This window comes from Lupinus angustifolius, unplaced genomic scaffold (genome assembly GCF_001865875.1).
Source record: "Lupinus angustifolius cultivar Tanjil unplaced genomic scaffold, LupAngTanjil_v1.0 Scaffold_132_76, whole genome shotgun sequence".
Lineage (NCBI taxonomy): Eukaryota > Viridiplantae > Streptophyta > Magnoliopsida > Fabales > Fabaceae > Lupinus > Lupinus angustifolius.
Genome location: NW_017725337.1, coordinates 1 through 11,706, shown reverse-complemented (window position 1 = coordinate 11,706; position 11,706 = coordinate 1). Strand labels below are relative to the sequence as shown.

The following is an 11,706-nucleotide window of genomic DNA, read 5'->3' as shown; positions in this document are numbered from 1 at the left end:
TGGCCTGGAATGTATAAAGATGCATTCAGATTCATACAATAGTGTTTAATTTGCCAGCAAAGCAAATACTTAACAATTCCTAAACAAGGAGTATTGTAGCCATTATCGATCCCTAGACAGGTATGGGAGGACATCACGATGGATTTCATAACTCACTTACCGGTTTCTTGTGGCCATACGGTTATATGGGTTGTGGTGGACTGCCTCAGCAAGTTTGCTCAATTCCTTGCTCTTCCCACTCATTTTACAACATCTCAGATTGCTGCTCGATTTATTACTGAGATTTACAGGTTACATGGTTCCCCCCGCTCCATTGTATCAGATCGGGACCCCATATTTCTTTGTTGTTTCTGGAAAGAATTCTTTAAGCTGCAAGGTACAAAACTCTGTTATAGTTCGGCATACCATCCAAAAACGCATGGCCAAATGGAGGTTGTGAATAGGTGTTTGGAAGGATACTTTCGATGTTTCAGGACTGAACAACCTCGGGGGTGGTTTCAGTTACTTCATCTGGCCGAATACTGGTATAATACCAGTAAGCACAGTGCAACCGGAATGTCACCGTTTCTGGCTCTCTACGGTAGACATCCCCCATCACTCCGTGATTATATTCCTAGCAGAGCAACTGCGGTGAGGTTAGATACTCTCCTACAGGAAAGACAACAATTGTTACAATCAATGAAAAATAATCTTTTCCGCTCAAAACAGCGAATGAAGGCATATTTTAGACACTAAAAGAACAGACCGTACCTTTGAAGCAGGATCGTGGGTTTGGCTTCGTCTCCAACCTCACCGACAGCACACGGTGGTTCGACGCCCGTCCCAGAAACTTGCATGTCGCTACTTCGGCCCGTTTCAGATTCTCTGTCGCATCGGAAGTGTGGCTTATGATTTGGTGTTGCCCCCGGAATCTCTAATCCACAATGTTTTTCATGTCTCTCTTAAGTCCGTATGTTGGCCCGCACCCTTCGTCGATGGCACCATCTCCAAGTATTTGGTTTTCACCTCCGACGACTAACCCTCCAGTGGTGACCACCGATTCTGTGCTAGTAGCTGGTGGTTTGCAATCTGTGATCCAGGTACAAAGAGAACCACAAGGGTTTGTGTCCTCTACAAGTGGTTTTGTACACGATATTAGAGATGTTGAAGGCGAGATGGGGAAGAAGAAAGTTGGGCAACACAGTTTGGGCTTAAGAGGATTGAATGGGCTATTGTGAATACAAATGAGGAGGGGAGAGAAAATAGTACCTCTTTGAATGTTAATGGCATTTTGAATGACACAGCAGGGTCCCCACCGAGTGTGAATAGACTTCTGCCACATTTGTCTTCACACTCCCCAAGTCTAGTTGTTCCGCGGTCTCCCAAGGATACTTTAAGTGTTCATTTTCCCATGTTTCATCTCCACCATTGGATGGTACCAGCTGTCAACCAGTCATTAATGCAAGGTACAAAGAGCCGTTGGTTTCGTCGACCCCAATGAAACCAATTCAGATTTCCACTACTCTTCATAACCCACTCTTTGTACCAGTTTCGCAAAACCGTGTGCATGCCTCGGTTCCCTCAATTCAACAGTCTCCAGTTTACTATCCAAGCCGTGTGCTCTTAGGGCCGACTCACACACCTTCTTCTAGGGCTCTTGTGGGTAATCAACCCAACCTTGAGGACAAGGTTGCTGTTCAAGGATTGGGCAATGATGGGTTGTCTAGGTACCATAGGCCCAAGAGAGTGACTCAACCACCTAAGAAGTTCCAGGATTATATATGGAAAGGTTATTAAATAAATAATAGTATTGGATATGTAATTGGGCCTTAGCCTTTTGGTCCATTATGCTTTTGTGTACTCGGCTACTTAAGGTGTGAGACTATCACTAAGAATGCTATGAAAATTATGATGTTATTTCCTTTCTTCTTTTAATTGATATACATAGATTCCCAAATTAAAGTTCTACTAGGGTTCATCCCTAACATGTATAAACTTTTCTTTCTTAATCACTTGTCTTAACATTAAAAAAACTAGATTAATTCTTAACACACTTGAAAAAGGGTATTAGAATACAATTGGACTAGCTAGCTCTATCGAATATATGAAACCTGGATTGTCCTACCAGTTCTGTCATTACTTGAATAGTCTAACAGTCTTGTACTAACTTTTTAATTAGGCTTTCTTCTTAATTGTTTTGAGTCGTGCAAAAAATGATTGGAAGTAACATCATCTAGCGAGAGAGAAGAGAGAAGTGTGTTCTGATCTAAACGTCGCATAGTCCATTCGCTCACTAACTATGATTTCAAAGAGAGAAGCAAGACTTTGTTCAATGATTGTTGCTTCCTTTTTCAATTAGAAGCTTATTTTATTTATTGTAATATTTATATCTAATTACTATTATATACCATTTATTTGTATCTTAAAAAAATTAATAATGAATAAAAATGAACCGTAAATGATAGATTAGCGGTGTATAAAACTCTTATAATCTTAATACATATATTGTTTTTTTCTCTATTTTAATTACCCATTTAGGTTACAATGACTGGATTGGATGAAGCTCACAATCACAACTACAACGTTTGGGCCCCAACCACAACCTCAATCCATTATCTATTTTTGCTGCATATATGAAATAGTTTTATTAGGCCACAGTTTCATTCTGGAAATAACGCAAATGCGCCATGATGATATAAATGTATTAGCTTGTTATATACAATTTTTTTTTCATTTTATATATTTCTAATAAATATAATTATATATGCATCATTGTCCAACTAGATGATTAAATTAGTTAGACTTTATATGAGATATCTTTAAATTTGTTAACTATGATGTTAGAGATTCAATTTATATCATGTACTAGTAGGATACCTGTATACTCACAGTAGTAATATATTTTGCATGAATTTCATTAAAGAATGACAACATAATTTGTTAATAAAAATGTTATCGGAAATTACCTCATAAAAAATGAGTTCGATGTAATTTATTATTGATGTAGAGTTGTCATGGAATGAGAGGATATTGAACATGTTATATTAAAGAAATAGGAACACAAAATAAAATAAGTTGTAGAATATATGTTAGAGATTTTGGAAAACATATTTATAAATTACATTTGTTGTTGCCTTTAGTAGTTGTCATTATCATGTATCAATATCTTCAATTCTTTTTTGCTTTGAACTCTTGAAATAACTACGTACAATTGACCATAACTAAACACTAGTCTATATAAATATAACTCCACACTTTCTAATGGTTATGCAATGATAGTTTAAAGTTTTTTACTTTGTCAACTTATAACAAATGACATTGATTTCTAAATAAAAGTCATACACATTTATACTATTGTCTACTGCACTTTTTTTATTATTCTATGTACAGAAAAAAAAAACATAATAACGATTTATAGTTATAATATAATGATAGGAAACAGTAAAATACTAAACAAAGTTTAGAGTGCAAAATTGAAACACTGTACAAACTATATCAACTACTAGAAGAGTGATATTATTCAACATGCCAGCACGGGGAGCGCAAGTAGGGAAAATTACCCACATTGAGAAAGAAAAAGTGATACACAGGAAGCTTGAAATGAAATATCAGATTTATTGATTACCATATCATAAAAAATAATTATGGGGAATTTTCTTTTGATAAACTTGAAAGACTATGAAGATTGGAATATAGACAATGACATGAGGAATATATATGATATTTCCAATATTTTTTTCTGACATGAATTTTGTTTCAAGTACATGATTTTTCATTTTAGTGACAACAAATTTTGTATCATTACATAATCGTTCTTACTGGTCTAAATTCCTCAATAGCGTTAATAAAGTTCTAACTTTCAATTTAATCTTATGATTGGAAATATCAAATATAAAGTGAGTTTAAAAATTCAGGAATTAGCATGTTGAATGATTCATTTTCCTTAACATCAGACGACATAGCAACTGAATTTGAACTCAAATATTCCTTCTTCATTTATAGTCATACATTAGAATATTTATTACTATAAGTTTAATAAATCTATTATATCCAACATAATGAAAATATAAAGACAACTGAAAAGATTCATCTGCATATTTACTCGGAACATATCAATGATTTGGTCAACAATCTAAATTGTTGATGCAAGTATTGCTCTAGATTGCAAAAATTGTTTATCATTGTAATGATGTTGTAGGTTTGATCAACAATTGGACGGGTTGCTATACCTTAGTTTTATGTAAGTCAAAATAGTAGAATAAAAAATACAAAATAATTCGTACTCAACAATTTGAAGTAATAAAATTGAATAAGATAAACAAAATTGTTGAAATATGCATCTGACATTTGATAGTTATTGTCTTGCCTACCCTAAAATTGCAAGATGTAAAAATGGAAGTTTAAAAAATCATGAAGTTGTCAAATATATTTAAATATTTAGGTTGATAATAATATTACATGAGAAGTATGTCCCTATTTTATCTGATTAAAGCAATTGTGATAGATATATCTATTATCTACATTGTGCACACTTTTTAAAATTTTATTTCCAAAATATTAAAAAAACACTCATAACAACTTTCATATATAAAATATTGATGCACGTTACATCCCAAAAATATCTATTAAAAATTCTACCCAAGTCCTACCTCTCCTAATACATTGAGAGCTACCTCTCAACTTTATTGATAATATCTCACTCATTAATCTGGAAAGGATATTAAACTAAATATCAATATAAATAAATAAAAAACAAAATAACATCAGCCTATTCAACATAAATAAAAAAGTGTAATACTTTATGTGTAATAAATAATGTTAGATTAGGCGAAGTAACCAAATAGGTTGTGCAATAATCCAAAGATGGAGCAAACTTGCACATGGTTGTATAACACTTGTGCTAAGTATAGAGTTTATATAATTTAAAATCAAATAGGTTGTAGAATACCTTCAAATCAATTCAGACCTGAAGTTTATCAAGATTAAGCCAAGTATTATCTTGTCTCTTATTATTATAGAATACATCCCACTTAGTTATTTGTTAAAATTTCAAAGTCATTTGCAATAACTATATAATGCAGCTCTACATCCACTTATGCAAATTATTTCACTGAAAGAAATGATTTTAAAGTTGGACAATATCAATAAACACAATCATCGACTCATGTTTTTAGGGAGATGAAAAGACATAACTAAAAAAATAATCACATATGACACAAAATAATACACTCATGTATAGTGAACATGCAAAGAGAGAACATTCATATAAAAATAAGAAAGATGCTAAAAATAAGAAAGATACTAAAAATAAGAAAAATACTAAAAAGAGAGAGAAATGAAAAATTCATCACCCATGTAACACTTATTTTCTTTGAATAATATTTTTATCTTTTACCGATAAAAAAATGTGATGAAGCCTGACAAATGTGGTGTTACAATCTTTGACATGCTAGAACTATAAAAATTTGGTGACAAAATAATAATGTAAGAGAAGTATAGTTGCAATAAATGAAACATTATTTAAATGAAACCACATGTCTCAATGGAGACTTAGGTGACTACTTTATTGCAAATATTATGCAGTTGAAGTAGTTGGCTACATTGTTATGGGCCATTGCCAATCTATGCAACATCAAGATGTTAAAAGAAAAAATTTTGCTTTGAGATTTGTGATAAACCAACTATCAAAGTTACACAGGAAACAAAGGGCTAAAGTGAATGATTAGTCAAATGTAGGTGGAGTCACCTTACCAAAATCGCGTTGTCTATGCTGAAGCAAGAAGTATATGAAATTGCAAGTCCGTGCAATTGAAACCTAACCATGCACAAATACATGTTCAAGAAAAGCAACAACGTTATCTCTTCATCTTTTCACTCAAAAAGTAATAAACATGAATTAAATATCAAATCTCACAGGGTCATTTGCGAAGAGTTTAAGGGAAACTGTAAATAAAATTAGAAAGTTAGAGAAATGAGAAGAAAGAATGTATACAGTGAATGTTTGAAATTAAACCTAATAAAAATGTCATTATCACAAAGTGTATACTTTAATGTTATGTATTGGTTGTTCCTACATTTTTGTATGAATGTAAACATTATTGAGGTAACATTGTCTTCCTACAAATCAAAAGTGCGATAGCATTTTCATTTTCTTTATTGTTATTTTCTTTATGTAGCACGACTCTTCCACCTATTATAGACATGCTTACATTCTTGTTAACACACTTTTCTTTTAGGTCATATGTTAGAAAACACTCTTTTTTCTTTTCTTTTTCAATATTTTATTTAACTGAGATATTGCTATCACATATAACATCTCATACATATCATTATTTTATTCATTACGTTTGAATCATTTCATTTTCATCTATGATATTTCTATCACATTGTGACACAATAATGCATACCTATTATAAAGATAAAGGTTGTTAAAGTCAAGCTCATTTATTTTGATTGTATTATATGTTGTTAGTATATTGGTATTTTAAATTTTATCCATGCACTTGAGTTTTGAATTGGTTGCACTTAATTAGCTATTATGGAGACTAAAATAAAAATAAACATGTTTAGAAAGACTTTGAACAAAAATGCTTACACATTAATGAATTAAACTAAAAAATAGTTTTTAAGAGACTAAAATCAAATAAAAAATCTCTACTTTTAAAAAAACTAACTTGAGTATTGTGATAGCTTGATGATGTTGCCAATATTCATTTTTAGTCATTATTATCTCTTCAAAAAATACAAAGGAATAATATATAATATAATGACTATATAAATCTTTATACTAACAGTACATATATGTTATGCTTTATGAATAATAGATAATATAATGACAATGTAAATGATTTAACATTAAAGATATTAAACTCAAGCATAAAACACTGCCAAGAAAAATATAAATATAAAGGATATTCTACATTAGACACCAACTATGGACAAAAAGGCAAGAACGATTGTTGAAATACATTTGAACCATGAAATGACAAACTGACAATAAGTATGCAACATTACAACTTCTGAAGTCATATATCAAATACAATTCATGAATCAAACTCTATCGAATATAACAATTTATGAAAGCTTAAACAACAAATTATGTAGATTGTGAAAATCATACATTTTGAAAACATACCTTTAAGTGAGCGAGTATGCTTAGAAGCAAAAGTGGAGTAGGAGGAAAAAGTGAGAAAGAGAAGATGTGCATTTGAAAGACATAGAAAGTCATGAGTCTGAGATAAGAATATAAGAAAGAAAAAACATTGAGGTTGAAAAGCAAAGAGAATGTGAGAAAGAAAAGTATTGAGAATTGATGAGCAATATATTACACACTATTCATAACCTTAAATTAGCATGATTAATGTTTCTTGGTACCTAATTGACTTGGTTTGATATAATTTAGTGTTTTAGACTTTATTGGACTAATAATCTTATAATGAGTTAATTTAGGATTATTTAGCCTAAATAAATATATTATTATTTTCATATCATATTTGCCATCAAGGGTATTTTGGGCATTACAGAAGGCAAAGATATGTGTTGAAGTGAATATTGTATTTTAGGAGTTTTTAATTGTAATTTTGTTTTGGGCCCATTGTATAGGGCCCATTTCGTTTTACCCATTTACTTAGAGAGAGGAAATCGAATTCCACCCACCACTCTTCATTTCATCACTTTACATTTTCGTTTTTCCCTCTTTTTGCTCTGCTAGGGTTTCTTCATTGCATTTCGGTTTTCACTTCTTCATTGCAGTTCGGTTTTCACTTCTTCATTTCATTTCGGTTTTGCTTCCATTTCCATGGAACGCTAAACTTGTAGACTAAATTCCTTTGGTAATGTATCACAATTCTTGAGGTTTGTTATTAATGCATTTCAGTTTCTTTACTATTGATTTCTCTATCCTATTTCTGAATATGGTTGCTTATTCCTATTATTTGGAAACTGGTTTGTGAGTTTATCTTCGTTTAGTTGATTTACTCTCTAGTGCACGAATGCTTACTTTGTGTGAATTTGTTAATGTTCCATGACTATTCTGATTTCGCTTAGTTAAATGTTAAATGTTTAAGTTGTGAAACTGTGCAAATTAGGAATATGATGTTTGAGATCTGAAATTAATCTTTTGAAACCAATGATTGAATTGTGAACAAATGAACCAAAGTGACTTAGCCGTTTTATTACATTGCTTAACTACTGTTTCTGAATTTGATTTATGTTCATACTACCTAACAACAACAAAAAACCCTTGTGTGTGAATATAAGGTATTTGAAGCTTTGCTTGAAAGATAATCCTTGGGAAACGACATAGGAGTCACTTCCTAGTACTACAGTTTTTAATTGTTATATTATTTGTATCTAGTACGACCTCGATCAAGAATGAAAAGCAAAGAGAAGGAAAAGTACAGAGAAATTGATTAGGCGTGAAAGTAAAGAAAGATGAAAAGTCTATAAAATATGTACCATAGTGTGCAGAGAAGATAAAATTGCAATAAATACAACATGCTACACACTCTTGCATTTTTGTTTTACATTTTTAAACAAATAATAACATGTTATTATAAATATATCCCTTTAAGTGTCAAGTGTCAATCATAGAGGATGACTATTTTAGTAATTATGCCAACCCATTTCATAAATATATAGAAGATATATAATATAGATATGAAAAAGACGATTGAGAATGTTTATACTTGTTTTGATAATTTGCCCGCTTCAAAGGATTAATTTTTCATACAGAAAGATACACTTGCATAGTTATAAAAATCATACTGTACCGGCCGGTTCGACCGGAAAACCGGCGAACCGGTCCCCAAACCGGTACGACATGCATATTATACCGGATAAGTATCGAACCGGTGCCAACCGGCCGGATTTTGTTAAAACTGGTTAACCGGTGGGAGTTTCATTGAACCGGCCGGTTTGAACATATAATATTTTAATAGGACCAGTTTCACAGCAAAGATAAAACAGCCAGAAATTCATAAATTCAAAACAGAACAGTGTGCAAAGAGGCCAAGAGGGTTTACACTTTCCCCTTTTCAAACCAATCTCTTCTTCCACGATTCACTTCTCCAATCTCATTCCATCATCTTTTCCATCATCTTCTTCACTTCTCCAATCTCTTCCATACTCTTCCATCATCTTCTTCGGTTCACTTTTCAACAATCTCTGTCCACCAACATATCATCTTCCAATCTTCCAATCTTTTGAATTTGAGGTAACACTACACTCTTTGATTATACCTTTGTCTCACTTTTGCTGCATTTTCTCACACTAATTGTTCAATATATAGTCTAATTCATTATTATCATATGCAAATAAAGAACAAATGCAAGAAAAATATATAAGATTAAAACCAGATTTGTGTAAAAGAAGGGCAATGTGATCATATTTATGTGAGTTTGTGCAAAAAATCACCTGGAAATAGCTTTTAACATTAGATATTTTGCCTAAAAACAGTAGATGTATTCAAATATTAGCTTTTAAAATTACCTATTCAAATATTTTGCCTAAAAACAGTAAATGTATCTATAAAATGACAGCAAACAGTAGATGTATCTTTGCTTTTACTACAGTTTACCAATGCAGTTTACGTGGAACTAGCTTTTGGTTTTTGTTGCAGTTTACCAATGTGCTTTCTAAATTTGGTAAAAATAGTAAGATTGTGATTGAAAAATAGCCATCAATAATAAAATTATTTTTAATTGTTCATATTGTAGAAATACATGGCATCTAATGAACATGAATTACCAACATCACAAGAAGCATCAATGAAAAATACTTCTATAAGCAGTTATAGGGGGAAATCAGATCCAGCTTGGGCGCATTGTAAGCAAGTTGTTGCTGATAATGGAAGAACAATTCTATTATGTCTTTTCTGCATGAAACAAATTAAAGGTGGTGGCATCACTCGGTTTAAGGCTCATTTGGCTGAAGTAAAAGGACAAGTTGAAAAGTGTAAGAAAGTACCAGCAGATTGAAGCACTCAACTATAAGAAAGTACCAGCAGACTGAAGAAATGAAGAGCAAAAAAAGAAAAGTAGAAGAGGAATATGAGGATGGTAATCCTTGTTATGAAGTTACTAATTTATTGCACACTCAACTGATTGAAGCACCTCATACATCTACATCTCAGAAAGGTAAAGGTCACGTTGGCAATTAGTTTATGCCTAGAACAACTCCTAGTGCTCAACCCACTTTAAAAAGTGTCATGCAAAGTAAAGAAGTGATTGAGAAATGTGACCTCGCCATCTCTAAATGGATGATTGATGTTTCTGTGTCGTTTGATGCAACTAACTCAGCTTATTATCAACCCCTGATGGATAACCTTTGTAGCATGGGTCTGGGTTATAAAGGTCCCAACTATTATCGTGTTCGTGGTCATTTGCTAAACAAGTGGGTTGAAGATGTGAAAAAACTTGTAAACTATTATTGATCAATTTGGAAGCGAACTGGATGCACTCTTATGGCTGATGGTTGGATTGATCGAAGTAGACGAACTCTTATTAATTTTATTTTTTATTGTCCTAAAGGGACTGTCTTCATAAAGTGTGTTGATGCTTCACATGCTTCCAAAACTGCAGATTTGTTGTTCAAGCTTTTTAAGGAGATAGTGATGTATGTCGGTCCTAAGAATATTGTTTATATTGTTACAGACAATGCTGATAACTATTTGCTAGGGATGACAATGGGCACGGGCGGGCACGGGTAGTAGCTACGCACTACCCGTTTTGAAATTTGGGGTCACTACCCGAACCCAACCGTACCCGTACGGGTACCCGCGTGCGGGTATTCTGGGTATCCGTGGGTATTTCTGGGTACCCGCGGGTATTTATGGGTACTCATGGGGTTTTGTATTATCAACAAATTTCTAATTCCTACTCAACCATAAATTCAACAATTTAATCATAAAAATTCAATTGTTCATACAAATTTTAAAATTTAAACTACTTTTAAAATATTAAGTCTTCAACAAAATGAAATAAAAAATGTATTCATTGATGCAGTTTTCGAATCTTCTTCAACGATTAACATCATTCCCTCCAATAACACTACCTTGGCTAGTTGAATCCTATAAAAAATCAAAATTTAAAATCAACAATGTTACTAACATCAAAATCTTCCAATACTGTACCACACCCAATGATGTCCAGTTTTGAATTTGAAGAGCCTGCAAAAATATTATAACTTCATTCAAGATTTATATAATCATCTACAAAATATGTAATTAAAAGTAATAGATAATATTACCTTTCATGTCACACCTTTGTCAATCATGGAGACACATCAATGCCTCTATGGTATCTGGACGCAATCTACTATGATGAGGAGTAAGAGTCCGTCCTCCAGTACTAAATGAAGATTCTAAAGCAACAGTAGAGATAGGAATTACAAGTAAATCTCTTGCAAATCTTTGCAAGGTTGGATATTTTATCCCATTTACTTTCCACCAAGTTAAGATGTCAAACTCTCCACCTTGATCGGGTAATACTCCATCCTCTAAATATATGTCTAGTTCTGACCTACGGTGTGTTGTAGCAATATTTTGCTCAGAAACAAAACATTGGTACTTTGCCCTCCAATCAATATTCACTCCATCTGCCCCCACATCTATTAAATTTAGAGTTTGACTATGACTTTGACTTGAAAAAACACTCTCTTTACCCTTCATTTTAATCTCATACTCTTTTACCAACTCTTCACAAATACCTTTCACCTTGTTCATTTCAG

General features: G+C 32.4%; 1 long non-coding RNA gene across 1 annotated transcript; it reads right to left on the bottom strand.

Moving 5' to 3' along the window:
• Positions 1–11,006: 11,006 nt before the first annotated feature.
• On the bottom strand, positions 11,007–11,533 carry LOC109340046. The gene is made up of 3 exons (XR_002106746.1): positions 11,227–11,533; positions 11,088–11,146; positions 11,007–11,047 (listed from the first exon to the last, which is right to left on the bottom strand). It is a non-coding gene; the product is annotated as an uncharacterized LOC109340046 (long non-coding RNA).
• Between the last annotated feature and the right edge of the window lie 173 nt (positions 11,534–11,706).